We start from the raw sequence: 8,134 nt of genomic DNA, 5'->3' as shown, positions 1-8,134 counted from the left end.
GAGGTGCAGCCTCTAGGGCAGTGTTGGGGGGGCCTCCCCATATGCAGAGGGGTCCTGGGAGTGTCTGAGAGTCAGTGTCAGGGCCAGGAGATATTTGGTTCTTCAGGTGAGTCTTGGCTTCTTTGAAGGAAGTGCTGGTGTACCCCAACCCCCACCCAAGCCGCTGGGCAAATGTGTGCAGGGTGCAGGGAGGGGTTGAGGTAGGAGCTCTGGGAGTGGAGGCCTTGGGGCAGAGCAGAGTCAGATTCAGCTCTGGGACCCAGTACCCAGCCCGGGCCTGGCCTGAACTAGGAGGTTCAGGTGCACATTTAGTGGGGGCTTTGAATAAGCCCCTCCAGGTACCTGGCCTCAGTTTCCCTGCCTTAAAGTCCAGGACTGGACTTGTGAGTTTGACCCGGGGTCTGGGTAGTCCCTGCTATGGGCAGAGAAAAGGAAGGACCCTTGGCACAGCCTGGCCCACATCAGAGCCTCTGGGATGGGTGTGCAGTGCCCGGCTCAGATGTGGGTTTTTCTTTCAAGGGACACACATTGGGCTTGGGGCTGCCTTGCATTCACTGAGAGCAGGAAATTCAGACAACGGTGTTTCTTCTCCCTGGAAAAGGTGGTTGGCAAGTGCCTGGAGTTGGCCCATCTGGAGTTTCCAGGGCTCTGGGCCTTCCTCACTCTGTCAGCGGAATTCAGCAGCCTTCTGCCACCTGGGACAGACAGACAGGAGGCCCTGCTCCAGCCCTTCCAGTTACTAAGCTCCTCCCAACCCAGGATCTCATCTTGGCATCCCCGATGCAGGCAGGACGGGAATTAAGAATCCTATGTCCTTGGAAATGGAGGCCCCGAGTGGAGAAATGACTTGCCCAAGTGCATACAACTAGTCAGGGCAGGCCTGGACTTTGCATGGAGGTTGGTCTGAGCCCATGATGTCAGTTTGTCTCAGAACGAGGCTTGGCCGGTGGATGCATGCCACCTGGCTGCCATGAGCAGTCATGCCATGCTCTCTTCATCTCACCCCTTCGGCCGAGGCCTTTTGTGAGCGGCCAGGAGCAAACCCATTATCGTGGTGGACTCTGGGTTCACAGGATTCCTGGTGCCCGGAGCCAGTTCAGGCCTCAGCAGTGCTTTCAGCACCTAGGTGCCGAGCCCCTTCTCGGCGCTGCTCTGGGAATAAGCAGTGAACAAGAGTCTGGCCCTCACGGGGTTCTTAGATTTGACTTGGAATAAGAGCTAAACTTCCTTCCCTGACTACAGAAGTACCTGGCCTGATATCCTGCTGCTTTTCCTGGCAGAGATGGGATCCACCCCAGGCTTCTTCCTGTCTTACAGGTCCTGGCTACTTGTTTGCCAGAGACCCCAGAAATGAAATCTCTGCAGGGCCCGCACCACAGGCCAGGGACAGCAGGGAAACCTGAGTTGGCTTGGATGTGACCACTGGTGGATGTGACCGCTGGTGGGTGTGACCACTGGTGGGTGTGACCGCTGGTGGGTGTGACCACTGGTGGGTGTGACCACTGATGGATGTGACCACTGGTGGGTGTGACCACTGGTGAGTGTGACCACTGGTGGGTGTGGCCACTGGTGGCCCAGCTCATGCTCTGTCAGGATTCTTTGTTTACCAAACCGGTTTCATGGTTTCCATTACCGTTGGTTCTGCCTGAGTTTCCTAAATGGCAGCTTTCTATATACACATTTCCATGGACTTCCCTCCCCTCCCCTCTCCCCATTGGTCTTCTGAATCTAAAACATCAATCTTCCTTCTGTTTTGTTTTAAGATTTGTCCTGTCAGCCTCACCTAGACTTCCTACTGCCTTCCCTCCCTTGCACCCTATCCGCTGCACTCTGCCCCCTGACTTCACTTCACATGCCCCCACTTTGGGTAATTTATAAACGAGATTAAAAACATTTTTTAAAAAAGATTTTTTATTATTGATTTTTAGAGAAAGAAGAAGGGAGCGGGACAGAGAAACATCGATGTAAGTGGAACATCAATTGGCTGTCTCCTGCACACCCCCAGCAGGGATCTAGCCTGCAAACTAGGCAGGTGTCCTGACTGGGAATCGAACTGGCAAACTCTCAGTGCCTGGGACAACACCCAACCAACTTTCCTCCGCACCATGGGCTGCTGTGAGAGGGATGGCCTACTAATGGAGAACCAAGGGGCTGGTTTTGCTGACTCATCGAATGCCTTACCCCAACTCCATCCTTTACAACTGTCCCATCTTACTGCTTCCTCCCAAAGCCCCTGCTCACATTAATGCAGCAGGATCCCCCCTGGAGTCACCAGGTGTTCTCTCACTTCCAGCACGTACTGCTTGGCTAATGACACAGGTCCACTGGGAAACTACAAGTGGCATCCTGGCCCTTCAGGCATCTTTACATCTGCTTCCTTCCTGCTTTAACTCCCCCCACCCACCCCCCCGCCCGCAACACACACTTCCACCCCAAACAAACGAAAAAACCCCCATAGAGGTAATATCTTCTGTAGGGTTGACCCCGTACTACAGACTTCCTACACAGGGTACTTTTCTGCGAGTCCCTGAGCCTGGGTTCCCACCTCACTAAGATGAGTGGGACAGGCAGATCTGCTCCCAGGCCTCTGTCTGGGCCCTGTAGGATCCTGTGAAAACTGGTGTGGGGGAAGAAGAAACTTCTCTGCTCTCAAGGTTCTTCTGGCTGGTCTACTAATTAAATAGACGTGAGACAGCAAAAGAAAATGACCAAATATAATACATACATGTGTATGGGAACCTTGCAAACATGATAGAGAAACCTCGCATGCAGGAGAGGTTCAGAGATAGAAAGGGAACATGGATGTATATAAGACATCCTGAGCTAGGGGTGAAGTAAGGTACCTTGGGGACTTCAATGAGTCATTGCAGAATGATAACAAAGACAGACACCTAACTGTTTATTTTTTTGTTAATCCTCACCCGAGGATATTTTTCCATTGGCTTTTAGAGAGAATGAAAGGGAGGGGGAGAGACAGTGAGAGACACATTGATTGGTTGCCTCCTGCACATGTCCTGACTACGGCCAGGGATGATGTACATGCCTTTGACCAGAATAGAACCCTGGACCCTTCTGTTTGCCAGGCTGACACTCAATCCACTAGCTAGGGCCAAACCAGTTAGGGCTAAAAACAGACATTTAGTAAACTGAAGTTTACCCTGACTTCTAGACAGGTCAAAAGACATTACGTCTGTCCAACCAGTGTGGCTTAGTGGTTGAGCGTCGACCCATGAACCGAGAGCACTGGTTTGATTCCCGTTAGGAGTGTGGGCTCAGTCCCCAGTGGGGGTTGCACAGGAGGCAGCCTATTGATGATTCTCATCATTGATATTTCTTTCTCTCCCTTCCTCTCTAAAAATCAATAAAAACATATTTTAAAAAAAGAAAGCTGCAGTTCTCTAAAACTTAAAAAAAGTTATTGCCCAGCCAGTGTTGCTCAGTGGTTGACGTTGCCCTATGAGCCAGGAGGTCGCGGTTCAATTCCAGGTCAGTGGGCTCGATCCCCAGTGTGGGGCATGCAGGAGGCAGCCTATTGATGATTCTCTGTCATCATTGATGTTTCTATCTCTCCCTCTCCCTTCCTCTCTGAAATCAATAAAAATATATTTTAAAAAATTTATTTCTGATAATTTTTTATTATGGGCAAGGCCCCTGATTCGAGGGGCAGAAGTTTCTTATGAGCCTGATGCTAAAATTGTTTTTAAATCAAAGTAATTATATACCACTGAGTCACATCTTAGGGTGGCTCATTCTGAACCCCCACACTGGCAAATTTGAGGACCTGGGAAATAGGGGAGGGGCTTTATGACCAGGGACCATATGAGGTAAGGTGAGCCTTGAACGTGCAGTGTTTGGAGGGTCTGGGCTTGTGACTGAAGTCTGAGCAGGGGTAGCTAGGTAAGAGCACTTCTAGTAGGCCCATTTGGTGTGAGGGTAGGGGGGCTGTGGGGCCAACTAGAAGCTGAGAGAGGAGGAAGCTAGGGCAGTCCTTGGGAGGGGCACTGCTCTGGGTCTGAGGGTAGTGGGGAGTTGGGGGAGGTTCAAGTAGGGGTGCTGAGAGCCAGATAACCCCATATTTTCAGTCAGAGCCTCAAGTGTGAGGTGGGTACCATCAACACAAACAGGCATGCTCTCCATCTGGGGAGAACACCCATGCCATTCTCTTCCTCCTCTACTTCCCCACAGGCATGCATCTCCTAAACTGTAAGGGACCCACAGAGACTTGCAACCAAGGGAACAATAGGCAGTAGTATTTTGTCCCTGGCTAACCCCCTGAATCTATCTCCAAGGCCCCCTTTTCTCTGACCTCCCTTGAGCCAAAGCAGCCCAGCCTAGGTTCCCCTGTTGATTCTATGCTAAGCCCTTCCTGTTTCACTGTCCTGAGTGTACTTTTGCTGCAGCCAATAAATTCTTGCCTGCTTTGCTGCAAAACAACAACACCCTCCCCCCAAAGAAAGAAACCGAAAAATGGAGGGTTGGGGTTCATTTGACTCCTGTTTATGAAGGTTTGGACTTCTGGGAGGGGAGAATGGGATGGCTGTAGTTTTGTTGGCTGTCAGGTGAGCTGAGGACTGCCTGGGAGGGAGACTTCCCAGACCTCAGCCAGCATCAGCCCAGGACAATTAAGTCTACAACTGCTGTGGCATAGTTTGCTTTCTTGATGTTTTTAATTGTCTAATATTTTGCATCAAGCACTCTTCTATATTAAGAACACGGTGGTATCACCCTAACCGGTTTGGCTCAGTGGATAGAACATCAGCCTGTGGACTCAAGGGTCCCAGGTTCAATTCCGGTCAAGGTCATGTACCTTGGTTGTGGGCACATCCCCAGTAGGGTGTGTGCGGGAGGCAGCTGATCCATGTTTCTCTCTCATTGATGTTTCTAACTCTCTATCCCTCTCCCTTCCTCTCTGTAAAAAAATAAAAAAATATATATATATATTTTTAAAAAGAACACAGTGGTATGTTTGGTGTCTGGTTGTTTTCATGGTGTTTTTCACCTTCATTTCTAATTGGGGGCACATTATCAGAACTAGTCTGGGCACCATCAAATAAAGCAAAATGGATAATATTGTTAGAGGCTATAATGATGGTGACTGTAGAAAGAAAGAGAAAGCAGAAAGAAAGGAGGGAGGAAGAAAGAGAAGGATGGCACTTGTCTCTCTAATCACTTGGGGTTCTGATTCACAGAACATTGGTGTTACAGCACATGCTACAGATGTTACAGCTAGGATAGTGCCACCTTGTGGCAGTAGCACAGTTAAAATTCACTCAGCTTACCGGCTTTTAGCTTTGAGGATGTTAAATTCTTGATACATTTTTTAAAAAATTGAGGTGTGTTATTTCAAATTTTGGTCATTAAGTAAGACATTGCAAATGGTTTTTTGAATTGCTCTATTTTAAATAAGCATAATTCAATTTCAGATAAAATGCGATTATGCTATTCAGGAATTTACCACTAAAAGAGAGGAAATGCAGGGTTTTTTTTAACAGCTTTATTGAGATACTAGAGGCTCAGTGCATGAATTCGTGCACAGGTGGGGTCCCTCGGCCTGGCCTGAGATTGGGCCAATCAGGACCAATCGGGGCACTGATGTGGGGTGGCGGGGAGGGACCACTGGAGGTTGGCTGTGGGAGTGCACTAACCACCAGAGGGCAGATCCTTCATTGTGTGTCTGCCCCCTAGTGGTCAGTGTACATTATAGCTCCCATCCAGTCTCAGGGCTTAACGGTCGCTTAGGCTTTTATATATATACTAGAGGCCCGGTGCACAAAAATTTGTGCACTCGGGGGGTAAGGGGGTCCCTCAGCATATCTCGCTGATTAGCCAATGGGAAGGGTAGCGAAGTTATGGTTAATTACCATGTTTCTCTATTATTAGATAAGATATAGACTAGCTGCCTGGTGCACGAATCTGTGCACCAGTAGGGTCCCTCGGCCTGACCTGCACCCTCTCACAATCCAGGACCCCTCAGGGGATGTCGGACTGCAGGTTTTGGTCTGATCCCCACAGGCCAGGCCGAGGGACCCCACTGATGCACGAATCCGTGCACCAGGTCTCTAGTATGCTATAAGATCTTTGGTTAATATCTTCCTGACCTCCCCCTTCCCACAGAGATTCATCAGTCACCAATTAGAGGCACGAGGAAAGGAAGGAAGAAGGAGGAACATTGAACGTGTGGGATGGGATGGGATGGACAAGTGGCCAGATAGCCCAGTTGGTTTTTATATTGGCCTTGCCTGGAATTACTTTGGGATGGGGTAGTGCATGTTGGTGTTGGCATAAATTTTGCCAGAGAGCCCAACCACCATTTGCTTTTGTAGGATGATGGAAATGTTCTAAAACTGGACTGTCATGATATTGTATAACTCAGAAAATTTATCCAAATCTTTCAAATGTACATTTATAATAGGTGAATTTTATGGTATGCAAATTATCCCACTATATAAAAGCCTAAGTGACCGTTTGACTGTTCAACCAGTAGCTATGATATGCACTGACCACCAAGGGGCAGATGCTCAATGCACAGGCATGGAAACATAGAACAGACTGATGAATCTCTGTGGGGTTTTTATGAATGACCCGGGCATATGCTCTGACCAGGAATCAAACTGTGACCTCCTGATTTATAGGTTGAAGCTTAACCACTGAGCAACACTGGTTAGGCTGCTACTCCTTTTGAGTGGAGGCTATTTCTTGCTGCTCCCACTGTCTGTGCCTGTCTGACATACCAAAGCTGTGCTCCCAGCACTGCTTTTCCATGGCACTTGAGGGCTGCCTGTCTAGTACTGTTGGTTACTTCCCATGGTAACGGAATTCAAACTCTTCCAGAACAAATAACTCTTCCACCTTCACCATGGGTCTACCTTTGTCTCCTCATCCAGTCTCTTCCTCACTTGGCCAGTAAAGCTGGTGAAGGGTTCTCAGGGGGTACACTAGTCCTGGGGGACTTGTTCTCTGTGGTCTCCTTAAGCTACAAGAAGGCCCTATTCCCCTTTCTATTGGGGAGGGTATAGATTTTTGTCTTCTTCTTTGATGTATTCAAGACCCTACAGCCATGGGCAAACTACGGCCCGCGGGCCGGATCCGGCCTGTTTGAAATGAATAAAACTAAAAAAAAAAAAGACCGTATCCTTTTATGTAATGATGTTTACTTTGAATTTATATTAGTTCACACAAACACTCCATCCATGCTTTTGTTCCAGCCCTCCGGTCCAGTTTAGGAACCCATTGTGGCCCTCGAGTCAAAAAGCTTGCCCACCCCTGAAGAATACCTGATCCATAGCAGGCATTAATCAAACTTACTGAATTAAATGGAATTAGAAGAGATCAACCAAAGGACTTGTATGCATGCATATGAGCCTAACCAATGGACACAGACACCAGGGGTTGAGGGGATGAGTGTGTGTGGGGGGTGGGCAATGGGGATAAGGACACATATGTAATACCTTAATCAATAAAGAAAAAAAGAATAAATGGAATTGGAAGGCTATAGCCCCCTTGTAAGAGAGCTGTATGAAGAGAGCAGGAATGTTCTTAATTCCCTTTCATCTTGTTAGCTGGAAAGTGCTTTGGGAAATAGGTTCTATTTGATCTATTTTAAGCTTCTTACAGATGTTTGAATATAATTTCTCTGAGGATCCCTGGTTCGCTGGGCCATCGTGGGAGCTGGTTTGTCCAACAGAACTGCCCACAAACCTCCCTTATTCCTCTGCTCAGGCCAATCTTCAGTGCGTTTCAGATGGGTTAGTTCCCCCATAACACCAGCTGAGCCAACCTATTCTGAGACATTTGAGCAGCTGTTTCAACCGCTAGGCTTTCTTTTGGGGTTGTGATGTCCCAGCTCCTCTTTCTGGCTTAGTTGTCCACCAAGTGAGGTTCCCTAATTCTCCTCGCCCCAGAGTACTGGGAGGTCATCTTGAGCCATAGCTTTCAGGTGCCTCTCCACAAGGATAATGGCCTCCTTCCCAGTTTTGTAGCCAGCTTAATTTCTTAGACTTCTCCTTTATCCTTTTTAGTGTGCTGCCAGGCCTTTTCCTTCTTCAGTGTGGGAAAATGCTTCCTTCCATCCCATCTTCTGTTAGAGGGATTCTGCATCATTTGCCCTGTTAGTGTGAACACTAAGATGACACTG

Source organism: Myotis myotis, unplaced genomic scaffold (genome assembly GCF_014108235.1).
Source record: "Myotis myotis isolate mMyoMyo1 unplaced genomic scaffold, mMyoMyo1.p scaffold_m19_p_9, whole genome shotgun sequence".
NCBI lineage: Eukaryota > Metazoa > Chordata > Mammalia > Chiroptera > Vespertilionidae > Myotis > Myotis myotis.
The sequence above is the reverse complement of the archived record's forward strand: the minus strand, read 5'-3'. Positions refer to the sequence as shown.